A 14864-nucleotide genomic window follows, 5' to 3' on the forward strand; every position below is an offset into this window, starting at 1 on the left:
CCCTGGGGCAGTCGGTTCCAGGTGTACTGCATGCCCCTCCAGGTGAAGGCAAACTGAGGCCCGCATTCTGCTGCCAGAGGAATGGAGAAGAAGGTGTTGGCAATATCAATGGTCGCTTACCACTTTGCTGCCTTGGACTCCAGCTCATACTGGAAGTCCAACATGTCTGGCACGGCAGCGCTCAGTGGGGGTGTGACCTCATTCAGGCCACCACTGGTAATCCACTGTCAGTCTCCATTCTCCTTCAGACTTACACACTGGCCATATAGGGCTGTTGAAAGGTGAACAAGCCTTGCTGACCACCCATTGGCTCTCCAGTTTACGAATCATCTTGTGGATGGGAATCACAGAGGCTCTGTTGTTACCATATTGCCAATGGTGGACTGTTGCTGTGGCGATTGGTAGCTGTTGTTCTTCTACTCTCAGCAGTCCCACAGCAGAGGGGTTGTCTGAGAGACCAGGCAAGGTATTCAGTTTTCTGATGTCTTCGGTCTCTACAGCAGTGTCGTGGTTTAGGGCAAATTTGGGTGAAAACCCTCAAAGGGGGCCCCTACAGAAAGTAAACCCACACGCCCCCTTCCCCCAACTGGTTCGGGAAGGATTCTTCAGAGAGAAGTGGAATGAACCTGTTTATTTAACAGGCACAGCACTCTTTCACTGCTCTGAAAAAGATGACAAATTCAGAAAGTCTCTCTTGGGAGTGGTCGCTCTGTTATCAGTCCTTCCAGCAGTGGGAATGGCTGCTGCAGGCCAAAAAGTGCAAACTCTTGGTGTTTCCCAGGTCCCAGTCTGGAGCAGGTTTGAGTGGTTACAAGAAAGGGAAAGAAAAACAGTCGAGGGAAAAATAGGACTGCTTAGCTAAACTATCAAACAGAAGCAAAAGCAAGAGCAAAGAAGGAGCAAAGCAGAAGCAAGACCAAAGCGAAAGCAAAGCAAAAAGCAAAAACCGCGCTATGTACTGCCCCGTCTGTGTGATCCCGCCAGCCGTGGGGGAGCAGCTAATAGCAAAACAAAACAAAACATTCACTTTTCAGAGCCAGTCTTGAAGGCACAGAACATAATTTCCAGCATCAACAGAACAGCGGCTGGGGATACAAGCATCATAACATCACCCTAGGACAAGCACCTATCCTGAAACCCCAACAATGTCCTTTCGGGTCTTTGAAATATCTATTTCTGAAACAGTCTATGCCGAGGATGCATGGGGCCTCTGGGACAGTCATGATGGGGTGTTTCTGCCACCTGTTCCCAGTTAAACTCACTTCGGCCTCCAATACAGTCAGCTGCTAGGATCCTCCTGTTACCCCAGAAATAGAAATGGATTCAGCTCCTACCTACCTTGATGGCATCAGGGTACATTGGGCACTGGTGTCAACCAAAGCTGCATATTTTTGTGGGTCAAATGTGCCAGGCCATTGGATCCACACAGTCCAATAGATTTGATTGTCTCTGTCCTCTACCTGGCTAGAGGCAGGGCCCCTCTATTCCTGGTTGTGGCACACATTGCTCTCTTCCTGTAAATAGGTTCCTGAGGTTCCTTCAAGTGTATCAGTCTTATCATCATTCCTATATTGTCTGGAACTCTGTGTGAGAGAGACTGGAGCACCATTCACTCTAGATGAGCTTTTTGTGTTAGGTGTTTCCCTTTTCAGTTGACGTACTTGGGCTGCTACGGAGGAGGTGGGTTTTCTATCCTACTTCTTCATTTCTTCTCTATGTTCTTGAAGGAAAAACTACAGGTTACTTTGTGGAGTGTATCTTCTCTTTTTGGCTGGGGGACACTGGCTCCTAATGGCCGAGACTCTTGTTGGTTCTGGTGAGATGTGGTAGACTTTTTCCTTAAGTTCCTTTTTTAGTTTCTGATGGCCCTCTTCAATCAAGCTCTGGACTTGCTCAGCCCACCTTGTTTCCACAGATGAGACATGGGTACGAAATGGGGCAGTGACAGTGTCCTCGTAAATTCTTAGTTTATTGAACAAGATTCCCACCCTGTCCTTGCCTTCTGTCCATTGCAGTGTTTGCAGGTGTCACGATCCGCTAGTACAAGCAGGGGTTGTGATGGTTCATTAACTGATCTCAGAGTGCAAAAAACAACACAGAGGGCATTTCAGTATTAATCAAAACGAATGCACCTTTTATTGAGTGCCCACAGCAAATGTGATAGAAGGGTTAGAAAGTAGATAAAGGATAGAAAGAGAGAGAAAGAAAAGGGGGGGAATATAGCTACCAACAGAGAGATGAAATTCTCGTGGTCCAGGCAATAGATCTGTCTTGTCATGTCAGGGGCAATCTCAAAGTCTTGGTTAACTCAGGGGTCTATTATAGTCCTCCGCTGAGGCGGGATAAGGTACAATGAAGAATAAGCTTATTGAAAACAGGTACAGACAGTCCATGTTCTAAAACAGGATAAGTCAATCTCAGCAGTGAGTGGGACCCATTGTTTCAGGACTGATTTCTATTGGAAACCAGTCTTGGTCCAGTGAACACATCTGCAGGCAACACTTGGCAGACATCTCACTTCAGCGCCCCTGTATCAGAATTGTAAGGGTCTCAGTTTCGGTCCAAGGGAGGGATCTTCAATCTCCATCCGTCACAGTGGTCGTGAGGCAGATAAGGGATTTTCCATGGGGGACTACCAAAGTTACCCCAAAAAGTTAATTTGGCCAAGAGGTGGGGAAATTCATGGGCTATTGTGATGAGGGGGTATTGTGAAGCAGGTGTAAGTGTATAGAGCAAGCCGCTCCTTGCCAGGCCCTGCTCGAAGCAGTGTACCATGGTGGCACTGCTAACACAGCTGCAAACAATCATTTAACGAGCATCCACCTCAACCAGGCCAGAAGTCCAGTCAGGGTCTTCAGGGTCTTGGTCTCTGTCTTTGCGATGGTCATGAGGCAAATGAGGGAAACTTCAGACCATCTCTTACAGCAGGTAACGGGAGTACATCTCTGGTCCAAGCCATGCAAATCTAAACCACATTTGCAATGTGCACTGGACACAATCTGGGCTCTTAGGAAATCTCTCGTCTTCTGAGAAAATGATCTCCAGCACAGCCAATTCCCTCAAGCATTGGATACTTTGTTCCATTGTGCTCCATTTCCTTGGTGCACCCAGAGGTCTTCTTTACAAAGATATCTGTCCCTCCTACTCGTCATCAGTTGCCACCAGAGGCTGAGAGTTTCTTGGGTTCTCCAGATCCCTTGGTCACTGACCACATTCCAGGACAGCGATCCCAGTTGCCTGGCCTGGCTTCCATCCAAAATGGTGTCATTGGTTGCAACATCCCAGATGCGGAGCAGCCAGGTCAGGATGAACTCATTCATCTGATGGGTGAATTCCCTCCGCAGGTCACACATCTCACCCAGGGATAGAGAGCGAGTGATGATTTCTGGCTCTGTGTCTTCTGCTGAATGTCAAGTTCCTGCCACATCCTTGTCAGTTACTATGCGGACTGATTTGTTCTTTGATTTCTTCTTCTGAACTGGGGCAACTGCTACTGGTTCAGGCTGTTCTGGTTCGGCGACAGTTTGTGTGGAGATGCTGATGGTGCTTTTGGTTTCTTCCTCCTCTGTGACAGTCTGCCTAGACACAGATGCTGTTTTTTGGCATTTGGTTCTTTCCTCCTCTGTGGCATTCTGTGCAGACATGGACACTGTTGCTTTGCTTCTCTTTTCCTCTTCATCAAGAAGATGCTGCACCACACCATGTAGTGTTTTTTTTCTAAGCATGTTGCATGTTGTGCAGAGAAGACAAAGCAGAACTAACAACACTATGCTGTCCTTGGCATCCAGAAAGAACTCAAAATTTTCAAAAACTGCTGTGTCAAGCCTGAAAGGCTGAAAAAAATATTTATTTACCCCTCCCCCTAGGGGCTGGGTGCTATTGAGGCCCCAGACGCAGCAGCCTAGATTAGGACAAGCAAACAAAATTGAGTACATATTCCGAATTATGTTCATTGCCTCGGAGGTTATCATGCAATACATAATATACCAATAAAGCAATTTTTATACCATACGCTGGTCTACACAGGAGCATTACAATTGGCAGATTATTCCCCATGTGCAGAAAAATATAGAGCTAGGTATAACACCCATATAAGTATGTTGAGCATATGCACAGAGTTCCAGAGGGAATCCGGGAGTGGCACATCGTGTGGCCACCTTCGGCCGCATCCGGGGGCACCCAGCCGGGCACCCGTCCAGCCCCTGAGGCCACGGGGAAGAGGCTACATTTGGCGCACCACCGTAGGGCGGCATTTTTCCAAATTTTCAACCGCTGGTGGTGCCGCAACTCGCAGCGTCGGTGGCACGGCGCAGTTTTCCAAAGTTGCAGCGCCAGACCTCGCCACGCAGAACCCGCCGATTGGAGTTGAACCCTTCCTGAAGCTTCAGCTTTTTTGGATTGTATTTGGTTCCTGGTAGCTCCAGCACCCTCGAGTGAGCATACCGATTTTTGTCCGGTGGTGCTCCCGAGGGGAAGAAGGCACAACCTCTTTTTGCAGCAAAAAGAGACGCCTTCTGGACCAAGGACTATTCACTGCTGTGTTTTTCCCCTGAGGCTGACGGTTGGTGAGTCCCGGCTCCGTGTGTCAGCCCCATTCCCGGGAGTGAGGGGACGCGTGGGGGGCGGCGAGAGAGGTTTGCCGCTGTCGGCTTTAAGTTTTTTTCCCTATTTGCAGCAGTTGAGTGGGTGAAAGTTTGCTAGGTTGGCAGCATGGGAATACTGCTGTCTACCCAGCAGAGAGGAGTTTATTCCCAAGTTGTGGGTATCCTGGAGGGGGGGGAAAGAAAAGTATTCTAGAAGTTTAGTTAAGGGTTTTATTCGGTGGATGTTTCTTAAGTTCCCACACATTACGGCTGAAGAGGTTAAGAATGAGAAGTTTTGGAAAGCCGTGGGTTGTGTACTATCAGAAAGCATAAAAAAGAGGGACCCTGCTGTAAAGGAGGGATTTATGAGGTTGTTTCTTTTAGTATTTGATATTGTGAAGGATAGAGCTACGAATCAGAAGCGGGAAAGTAAAAAATGTCCCAGTTCCCCAGTTCTCCCTAAACCCTCTTGCCTGCCTGCTTTTCCTAACCCCACTTCCCCTACACTGAGGAGAACAGAGGGAGCAGACCGTTGAAAGCAGACACAGGGCTGCTGTCGTCTCCCTGGCTCCCCCCGCTCTTCTCTGTAACCTTGCCACGGCGGTGATGGCCACACCGTCGGGTAATCTATTCCTAAACCTCTTTCCAATCCCTTTATCCCCGTAGATAACTCTGTAAATGTTAAAAGTCGCTTTGGTTCCTGAAACCCATTCTTGCACACTCCAAAGAGGTGCCTCAAAATGGCTGCTGCCTCCTGGCAGCTACCCCGATGTCTCAAAATGGCTGCCGCCACGTGGCGACCGTTCCCATGCTGCAAAATGGCTGCTACCTCATGGCAGACTCTTCTCCTTCCCAGAATCCCTTCCTCCTCCCCCCCCCAGCCCCAGACCTAGCCTTACCCCCCTCCTCTTCCCCTGTGACGTCTGCATTGCTGTCTCCTCCCAAATATGATTGCGCAACTCCTCCCATGTCACCTGACCCCTCCCCTCCTCCCACAGCAGTACCATCGGCTCCACCCCTGCCCCACCCTTCCTCCACCTAGGGTTCTTCCCCTCACTCTCAGGGTGCTGCCCTCCCTCTTCCTTTTTCCCACGCCCCACCCTCTGGTTCCCACGGTGATGCAGCAGCCAGCAGTGGGGAAGCAGTGAGGCAGGAGGCAGTGAGTAATATGGAGCCTTTGTTTTTAGCTCCTGTTGTGTACAATAGGAACAGGCAGCATCCGTGCTATGAGCCACTTTCATATTATATTATCCGAGATCTCTGCAAATCCAAAAGAGAATTTGGCCCAAAAAGTGAATTTTTTCGGAGCATTTTAAGATCTACGTTTTCGAAAACATTAGTCCCTGATGATATTAAACGTTTCTTTAGTTGTTTGCTCCCCCCATCAGAGTATAAATTGTGGGAAAGGACTTGGAAAAGGTTAACAGAGGACCTCCTCCCAGAGATCCAAAAGAGTGTGCCGCAGATGCTGAGGGCCACCCGATCACAATAGACCATCTTATTGGTGAGGGTTATTGGAGCTTGCCACAAAAGCAAGCAGCAGTGATACCTAGAGAAGTCTTAAATTTGATTACATCGACAGCTGAAAGAGCATTCTTTGGGATGCCTTCCAAAGAACCTGTGGTGCCTTACATTGCAATTAAACAAACCCTTTCTGAACCATTCGTAGATTTCGTTGACAGGGTCAGAGCTGCGGTTGAGAGAAAGTTGGATAACCCCCAGCTACAAGAGCAGCTGATTTTAGACATTGTAACCACCAATGCTAATGAGATGTGTCGCAGAGTCATCCTAGCTCTTCCTGCGTCTCCACCGCCGACCCTCGATCAGCTGATCAAGGAATGCACATGCAAAGCCATGCTCGTCATAGAGGACTTAATTAGATCCAGCTCGACATCAGAACAGACGATGGCAGCAGCTTTCTCAGCCCCAGCAAGACCCACCTTCCCCACAAGACCTCCAAGATTACCGGGGCCGCGGGGGCATTCTTGTTTTCATTGCGGCCGGGATGATAATTTCATTCATAGCTGTCCTTTTCTAGGGAGGGCTCCCCGAAGTGTGGGTGTAGATGTTAGGGGAGAAAAAGGTGATCAAGTTTCAAGTCACCACACTCAAAAAAACTGAGCATTTAGCTCGAGCAAGCCCCACACAGGGACATAAATAGGGAAATTTGCAGGGGGCCAGTCACTTCTAAAAATAATTGCCAATTAACCACATCGGACATTTGTGAACCATTCAGACTCAAAGTAAGTAACCCTATCCTTTATTCCAATCAGGACTGGTACAAGATTGGTGCAGAGCCAGAACTTCTCCCACACATTCAGCAGGCGGAGACTTACAGGCACATTCCATCACTGAATTGCAAGTACCTTGTCGGGGACACAAAACACACTCCCTTGGGGGTTGAAGTCGCTCCTGCAGTCCTTACCCATAACCTGGAACGCTTCCCCCTCATGACACGCCTTGTCCACCCCCCCCCCCTCCCTGTCAGAAGGCCAGATTATTGCACAAGCAATCTCAATATGTCTTTTTATGTGTGATGACCTGGACCTTTCTGGTTTTTTACACTGAGGTGCTAGGAAAGAAAAGCCTCTGGTGTAGTGTGGCCTTAAGAGCGGGGGGCATTCTATCCAGCTTCAGGGGATGATGGACACGGGGGCAGATGTGACAGTCATTCCCCCACACAAATGGCAGCCACAATGGGAGTTGCAAGATGTGAATCACATAGTTAAGGGGATTGGGGGTCTTCAATCAGCCTGAAGATCTAAGAGCCAAGTACAAATTATGGGGCCGAATGGGCAATTAGCATCTATCCGCCCATTCATTTTGAATTCCACATTTACCCTGTGGGGGAGAGATGCCATGTCACAGTGGAGGGCAAAATTGGACTTGCCTGCTCCTCAGCCTTTTTAGGTGCGGCCACTGCGGGGCGCCCTACCTTGAAGCTGAAGTGGCTTACTGATAAACCAGTCCAGGTAGGTCAGTGGCCACTCAACAAACAGAAATTAAAGGCACTCACCCAAATTGTGGAAATAAAACTGGCCATGGGCCATATAGAGGAAACCAACAGCCCCTGGAACTCTCCTGTTTTTGTTATCAGAAAGCATGGAGGTGACAGGTGGTGTCTCCTCCACAATCTGAGAAAAATAAATGATGTCATCAAAGACATGGGATGTCTCCAACCAGGGATGCCTTCCCCATCTATGCTCCCACAAAATTGGAAATTGGCAGTCATTGAAATAAAAGACTTTTTTTCACATTCCCCTTCACCCAGCAGACGCACCCAAATTTGCGTTCTCTGTGCCCTCCATCAACAGAGGGGCTCCCATGAAGTGCTACCATTGGACAGTTCTTCCACAAGGGATGAAAAACAGTCCTGTATCTGCCAGTGGTATGTCGGGGGGGTTCTTTCCCCAGTGTGCAAAAGGGAGAAAAAATGCATAATATATCACTATATGGATGACATTCTTATTTGTGCCCCTGACAACGACATGCTTGCACGTGCCTTAGAGGATGCTATTACAGCCTTAACAGGGGCAGGATTTGAGCTGCAGGAAGAGAAAGTCCAAAGCCTGCTGCCTTGGAGGTATCTGGGCCTTGAAATCACAAAATGCACCATCACACCCCAAAGAATCCTAATTAATGACAACCCCAAAACCCTAAGAGACCTGCACCAACTTTGTGGTTCATTAAACTGGATCAGGCTCTGTCTGGGGCTTACCACGAGGGAGTTGTCCCCTCTTTTCGACTTCTAAAAGGGGGGAAGAGTCTGGATTCCCCAAGGTCCTTGACTCAGGAGGCCAGGGCTGCACTCGAGAAGGTCCAGTCCACCATGGCAAGCCGGCAAGCCCACCCATGCTGGGAGGATCTGCCCTTCAATTTCATAATCCTGGGTAGGTTACCACATCTGCACGGGTTGATTTTTCAATGGGACACGGACCAGAGGGACCCCTCTTAATCATAGAGTGGGTGTTCCTCAGTCACCAGTTGTCCAAAAGCATCACCAAGCCACAAGAACTGCTGGCCCAGCTGATCATAAGGGCTAGGGCTCGCTTGTGCGTGTTGGCAGGGTGTGATTTCGCATGTATCTACCTCCCCATTCAAACATCCACAGGAAAAATGGATTATGATACCTGGGAGCATTTGCTCCGTCACAATGAGATTCTGCAGTTCTCCTTAGATATCTACACTAGACAAATTTCAATCAACCATCCGGCTCACAAATTATTTAACACCGAATTTAATCTGATCCTAAAAGAAATCCAAAGTCGTCACCCACTCAAAGCCCTGACAGTTTTCACAGATGGATCTGGAGGATCCACATGAGTCAGTAATAACCTGGAAGGATCCTCGAACTCAGTTGTGGGAGGCCGATGTGAAGATTGTGGAGGGTTCTCCACAAGTTGCTGAGCTGGATGCAGTTGTCCGAGCCTTTGAGAAATTTTCAGAACCTTTTAATTTGGTAACTGATTCGGCTTATGTAGCAGGTGTAGTGTCCCAAGCAGAACATGCAGTACTCAAAGAGGTCTCTAATCCTGTCATCTTTAGCTTGCTCTCGAGTTTATTATACCTGGTTTCCCACCGGTAGCAACCCTTTTTTGTGATGCATGTGAGATCACACACCCACCTCCCTGGGTTCATTGCCGAGGGAAACCGCAGGGCAGATGCCCTAGCTGTATCTATGCACCTGGCTGGCCTTCCTAATATCTTCCTGCAGGCCAAATTAAGCCACCAGCAGTTCCATCAAAATGCCCCAGGGCTGGTCCGCCAATTTCATCTTCGGCGTGACCAAGCCAAAGCAATTGTGGACACATGCCCCAACTGTCAGAAGACAGCTTTACCATCATTGGGTTCTGGGGTGAACCCTAGGGGGCTCTGCAGTTGCGAGGTGTGGCAAACTGATGTCACACATGTGCCAGAGTTTGGATGGTTCAAATACGTCCATGTATCCGTGGATACCTTCTCAGGGGGCAGTCTTCGCCTCATCCCATGCTGGGGAAAAGGCAGCAGATGCTCAGAACCACCTAATGCATGCCTTTGCAGTTTTAGGAATTCCATCAGTTATCAAAACCGATAATGGCCCAGCTTATACCTCCAAGGCGTTTGGTGAGTTCTTTACAGGAATGGGGGTGCAACGTCGGACGGGGATTCCACACTCCCCCACCGGTCAGGCTGTAATAGAACGCACTCACCAGACCTTAAAGCAAGTCCTCACCCGCCAGCAGGGAGATGTCCAAGCTCTGTCCCCACATCTCAGGCTCTGCAAAGCACTTTTCACCATCAATTTCTTGAATTGTTCCTTTGACAGACCAGAGCTGCCAGTCCTGAGACACTTCCACCAGCACCAACACACAGGATTTAAGGAAAAAGCCACCTGTCCTTATCCGGGACCCAGACTCTGGAGAAATCCAGGGTCCGGTCCATCTCGTCACTTGGGGACGTGGGTACGCCTGCGTGTCCACGCCCTCAGGTGTCAGATGGGTCCCTAAGAAATTTGTCAAACCCTATACCCCAACAGGAACTGCCCAGGTGTCCCAGGCCGTGACTCCCCATGGAGAACAAGATCCCAATGACCACATTTTCGCAAAGAACCGAAAACGTCGCAGGAGGAAAAGACACTCCTAATGCTACCCCATTTCCTTCTTCTGTGCCTTTACCTTCAAGAACCTTGGACAGGTCATCACCTCCTTCCCCACAAAGCCTTCCTCAGTGTCCAAGATGGGAAATCCAGAAAACAGAGAGCACCAGGATGAAAAAGAGACTGGACTTTGTTCTTTTCCACAGTGCCCTTCTCCTTCCTTTTTAAACAAAGAAGGGGAAGATGTGGCATTGTGTGTTTTTAGAATCAGTTATTCCTTTTGTAACTCAATAATGTTTTGGTCCTCAGCTCCCCCCATGTACTTCCCTCACAATGGTTTCTCCCTATTTCCTCCCTTTTGGAGCTGCCCCCCATCCCCTGCCTGTCATGGTAACCACCCCCCTTATCTTGAGAATTCTCTGTGTCAGTCATTTCCTTATTCAATGTATGATTTACCCCTGGGGTTTTTCCCCTCCCCTGTGTGATCCTCAAGGGCTTAGCTGTAACCCATGCTCCTCCCTGGGTCCTTGTTATTGGTAAGCTTTATGTATCCTCCCATCACACCCACTCCCTTTATCAGCGCCCCCCCCCCGAGACCTCCTCCTTGTCGCCCATCCCTAGCACCACCGGGGAAGATTAAAAGATCCTTGGTATTTATACAGGTGTCCACTCCTCCTTCCTTTGCTTCGGTACCTCGTAGCTGAGATCCCGCCTGCGCCACCTACGCTGCAGACGGTAACTACTACCCAGGGTTCCAGAGGGAATCCGGGAATGGCACATCCTGTGGCCACCTTCAGCCAGATCCGAGGGCACCCAGCTGGGCACCCGTCCAGCCCCTGAGTCCGTGGGGAAGAGGCTACAGTGGCCTCCTTCGTAGTTTAGGATATTCCCTCTTAAAATGCCCTTTTTGACCACAGGAATTGCATGTATCATTTGGAATCTGTTGGTCTTCAATTGCCCCTTTAAAGGCTGCTAGAGACTCTGCTAGGGTTTGTGTTTAAATTTCTACAGCTTTTTCCTGCTGCTTTAGGGTGTTTTCCTGTGCAGTTGTGATGGCATTAGCTAGCACTTCTGCCTGCATGGCTGCTGCATGTTCAGGAGTACCCAGGCAGTTGCAAGCATCCACTAGCTGTGTTAAGGTAGGCTCGGGATCTTGTGGCAATGCACATAATATTTTTTTGCAGCTTGGATTTGCATTAAATATTGCAAGCCGTTTTAATAACTCTTGTCTGACAAGATCTATGGGAATTTGCTTATCCAATGCCAATTTTAAATGGTCCAAAAACTTAATGTATGGCTCATCCATCCCTTGTTCGATTTCTGTGAAGTCTAATTCTGGTTTATTCCTGTCAGGCACTTGGAGCAGGGCAGCCCTTGCTGCTTCCTCAATATCCTGAAGGATGTGTCTATTGAGTGTCCTTGCCTGTCTTTGTGGATCTATGTAAGCTCCTTCCCCAGCAAGCTGAACTAGAGTTATATTTGCAGTGGCTGGAGTTCTTTCATAACCTCTTAAAAGATCATTTAGTAAAAGTTTTCATGCCAGTTCCCACAGCGAATACTCTGTCAGAGACAGCAAAGATGTACAAAGTTGCCTTAGGTCATGAGGCGGTGAATACATTGGCTGAAAAGGTAGCTTGTAATAGACCTCGGAAATATGCTGACTCTCTTCCACACGACCTTGCCGCTTTGCGAATCTCTTTTATTTCTGCAAAGCTTATTTGTTCCCACTGTGGTCCCTCCCACCTCTGACATTATGTTGGACTGGAAACACTGATATTTTAGAGGCAATTTCCCATTCTTCTTACTGGACTGCTCCCCTTCTTATCCTCTGCCAGGTAACTGTGCCTCCTGATGTATAAAACTCATCCTCAGATTTTGGAGGATTGCCCCTGGGGGAGTGGGAATATCTGTTCAAAATCTGAGCTTCTCCCAATATGGGTGCCACCATTTTGGATGGGGTCAGTTCCCGGAGGTTGCATCCACTTCCCAGGGTAGGCAGGGTCAGGGTGTGCAGTCACAAAAGGGGAGTGTCCCACCTCTGATGGGCAGGAGCTTAGTGACAAAATGGAAAGGGAATTCTCTGAGTTAGAAGATGGAACACGCCTATAAAGGGCAAAGCTCGGCAGCTCCAAAACAGAGCATGGATTCAGCTCGGCTTTTTTTCAATTGTACTGCCAAAGTTCACCGATTTAGTGTGCCTGAGGTTACTTTTGAAAGGAAACTGAAGGGAATTCATGAGGTTAGGGGGGTTAGGAGAGACGGGTTGCAGACTGGTCAGGCCAGGGCCAGTCTGTTTCCCTCCCATCAGAGGGGGAGGGGGGGGGCCAGACGAGGAGTGGCTGGCCTGGCTGTCTCCTGCCTGCCCTCCTAGGTTCGGTGTACTTCAGGGTGGGTTGGGGATAGGGTTGGGGTCTCTTCCCACCCTCCTTTCTTTCTGCTGCAGCTCATGGTCAGCTCTCTCTATGCTCTGAGGTGTTTTGTGGCTGTCTTTAGCTTGCTTTTCACTCTCCAATGTTACAAATTGTTACACCATCTGAAATATTTGATGTAGTTTTAGGCTGAACTTCTCATTCTTTTCTAAACTGTATAATCTAAGTCCCACAGCATCCCAGAACTTTAGAGTAAGCGTGTCAGATGTATTTATGGTCAGAAATTCTGTGAAAACCCATCTGATGAGTTTTTTAAGCTGTTTCTTCTCAAATTTTATACCTTGAATTTCTAATTTGTAGTTCAAATAAAAATAAAGATCCTGCTCTGCTATAGATAGCTTGTTCCCCATATTCTTACTCACCAAAAGATAGTTTTCAGAGCAGCTATCATCCTTGGTCTGAACTCCCTGGGTCTGGAAACGCAGCGGTGTCTCAACCAATAGCAGCTGTCTCTGAAGAAGTCCTTAGGACTTTTTTGTGTGTTCTCCAGCCCATCCCAGTTTCAGCCTCTTTTCACCAGTATAAGGCTTCGATTTGTGTGGCTCCCTCTAACGGCCTCAGATCCTCCGTAACCTGGGGTTTTTTTCTCTGGTGCCACAAAAACCCAGTCACAGGCCTGCACTCCCCAAAATGCAAGACCAAGGAAAAAATGTCCTATTTTGATCGAGGGCAAATCAAAAATCCACAAACTATGTCTCTCAATATGAGAAATCACCAGTCTGGGCTCCAAGTGATAGGTTTCTCCTCAAGCCAGGTCTTATGAGCTCTCAGAGGACCTATCACACCCAAGATAGCCCAGCTACCTTAAATGGCATAAAATTAGCAGGATAGCTTCTGAGGTAGTGTTGGAAACAGAAAAGTTTTTACTAAAAGGCAAAATAACAAAGCTCTTGCAGCATTTCCAGCACCGGAGGGACTGATAAGAGACTGACTGAGCCAAGCTACAACCCAGGGAGGGGACTTTTCTGAGTTTGTAATCTCTTTTGGAGTAGCAAGAGGTTTTATTGTGTAATATTGTTTAAGTTTTATTGTTTAATAAACATTTTTTTCCACTTTTCTCCAAGGAGGTGTTTTTTCCCGAACCGGTTGGGGAGGGGCCAATTGAATCTGCTTTTCTAGAGGAGCCCCTTTGGAGGTTCTCCCCCAAATTTGCCCTGAACCAGGATATTGTTCCTGCTAAAACACTTCACAAAAGCGATTAGTTCCTTTGTTCTCTTCTTTTTCTAGTAAATACTTAGGCAGGACCTTTTTGGCTTCTGTCCAATTGGCTACCCTTAGGTTTGAGGTGAAGTCCCAAAGGTCCTATGAGGTGTCTTTTTACCAAATTGAGGAGAGAAACTTCTGGGCTTTTTTCCTTTTTAAGGAGACAAAGGATAATTTGGTCACTCTGTCAACAGAGGCTAGACAGTGTTAAAAGAATTAAGTAGGTGTTTATTAAAAGGCCTTCAAAGGATACACCTTGGGCAGTACAAAAGCCCAGTAGTGGCTCCACCCAAGATGGACCCAAGATGGACAACCATTCATGAATTTTCACACTTTTATAAGTTTTGGTCCATTTACATATTGGGGTTAATTGTCCAATTACAGCTTCAGGTTATGAAGTTCCATCCTTCTAGACTGCCCTCCTCAATTTGCTGTTGTTTATACTTTTTGGGCCCTAAGCTGCAACCATGTCCTTGGTTCTCAAGCTGGAAAAGGGTTGTTTTGTCTAACTACCCTGTGAAGAGAACTTGCTAACATTTTATATGAAGTTCAGAGTCACACACTAAGGCAGTAGAGAATCTGAAAAATATGAAAGCTAAAACCTAAAGCAACATTTCCCGCTTTTAGAGGCTTGACAAGGCCTTTACCTTGTCAAGCCTCTATTCTAAATATCTACTAATAATAGGTATTTAATAATAGATAAATATCTAACAATAGGAAATATCTAACAGTAGTAATGTTTTGCACAGTCAGCTATCATGCAAAGAGAAATAATGATTATTATGAACAGTTCTTTAGGCACAGGAGAGGAATAATTTAAAACATGTTTTCATCTGCATCAGTCTGGTTTTTTCAGTTGTTTCAGGAGCAGAAACCTTCTTAACTCTGGAGTAGTGAATACAGGGTTCTTTGCCAGCAACTTTGACTGCGGTGAGGGTAGTCAGTAGAACTTGGAACAGTTCTCTCCACTTGGCTTGTAGAGTATCACTGTCCCACCACTTAACATAGATCCAGTCTCCAAGTTGCAAAGGATGTGCAGGTGTGTTCAGTCCTATAGGTCTGGATAGCATGACA

This window comes from Serinus canaria, chromosome W (assembly GCF_022539315.1).
Source record: "Serinus canaria isolate serCan28SL12 chromosome W, serCan2020, whole genome shotgun sequence".
Lineage (NCBI taxonomy): Eukaryota > Metazoa > Chordata > Aves > Passeriformes > Fringillidae > Serinus > Serinus canaria.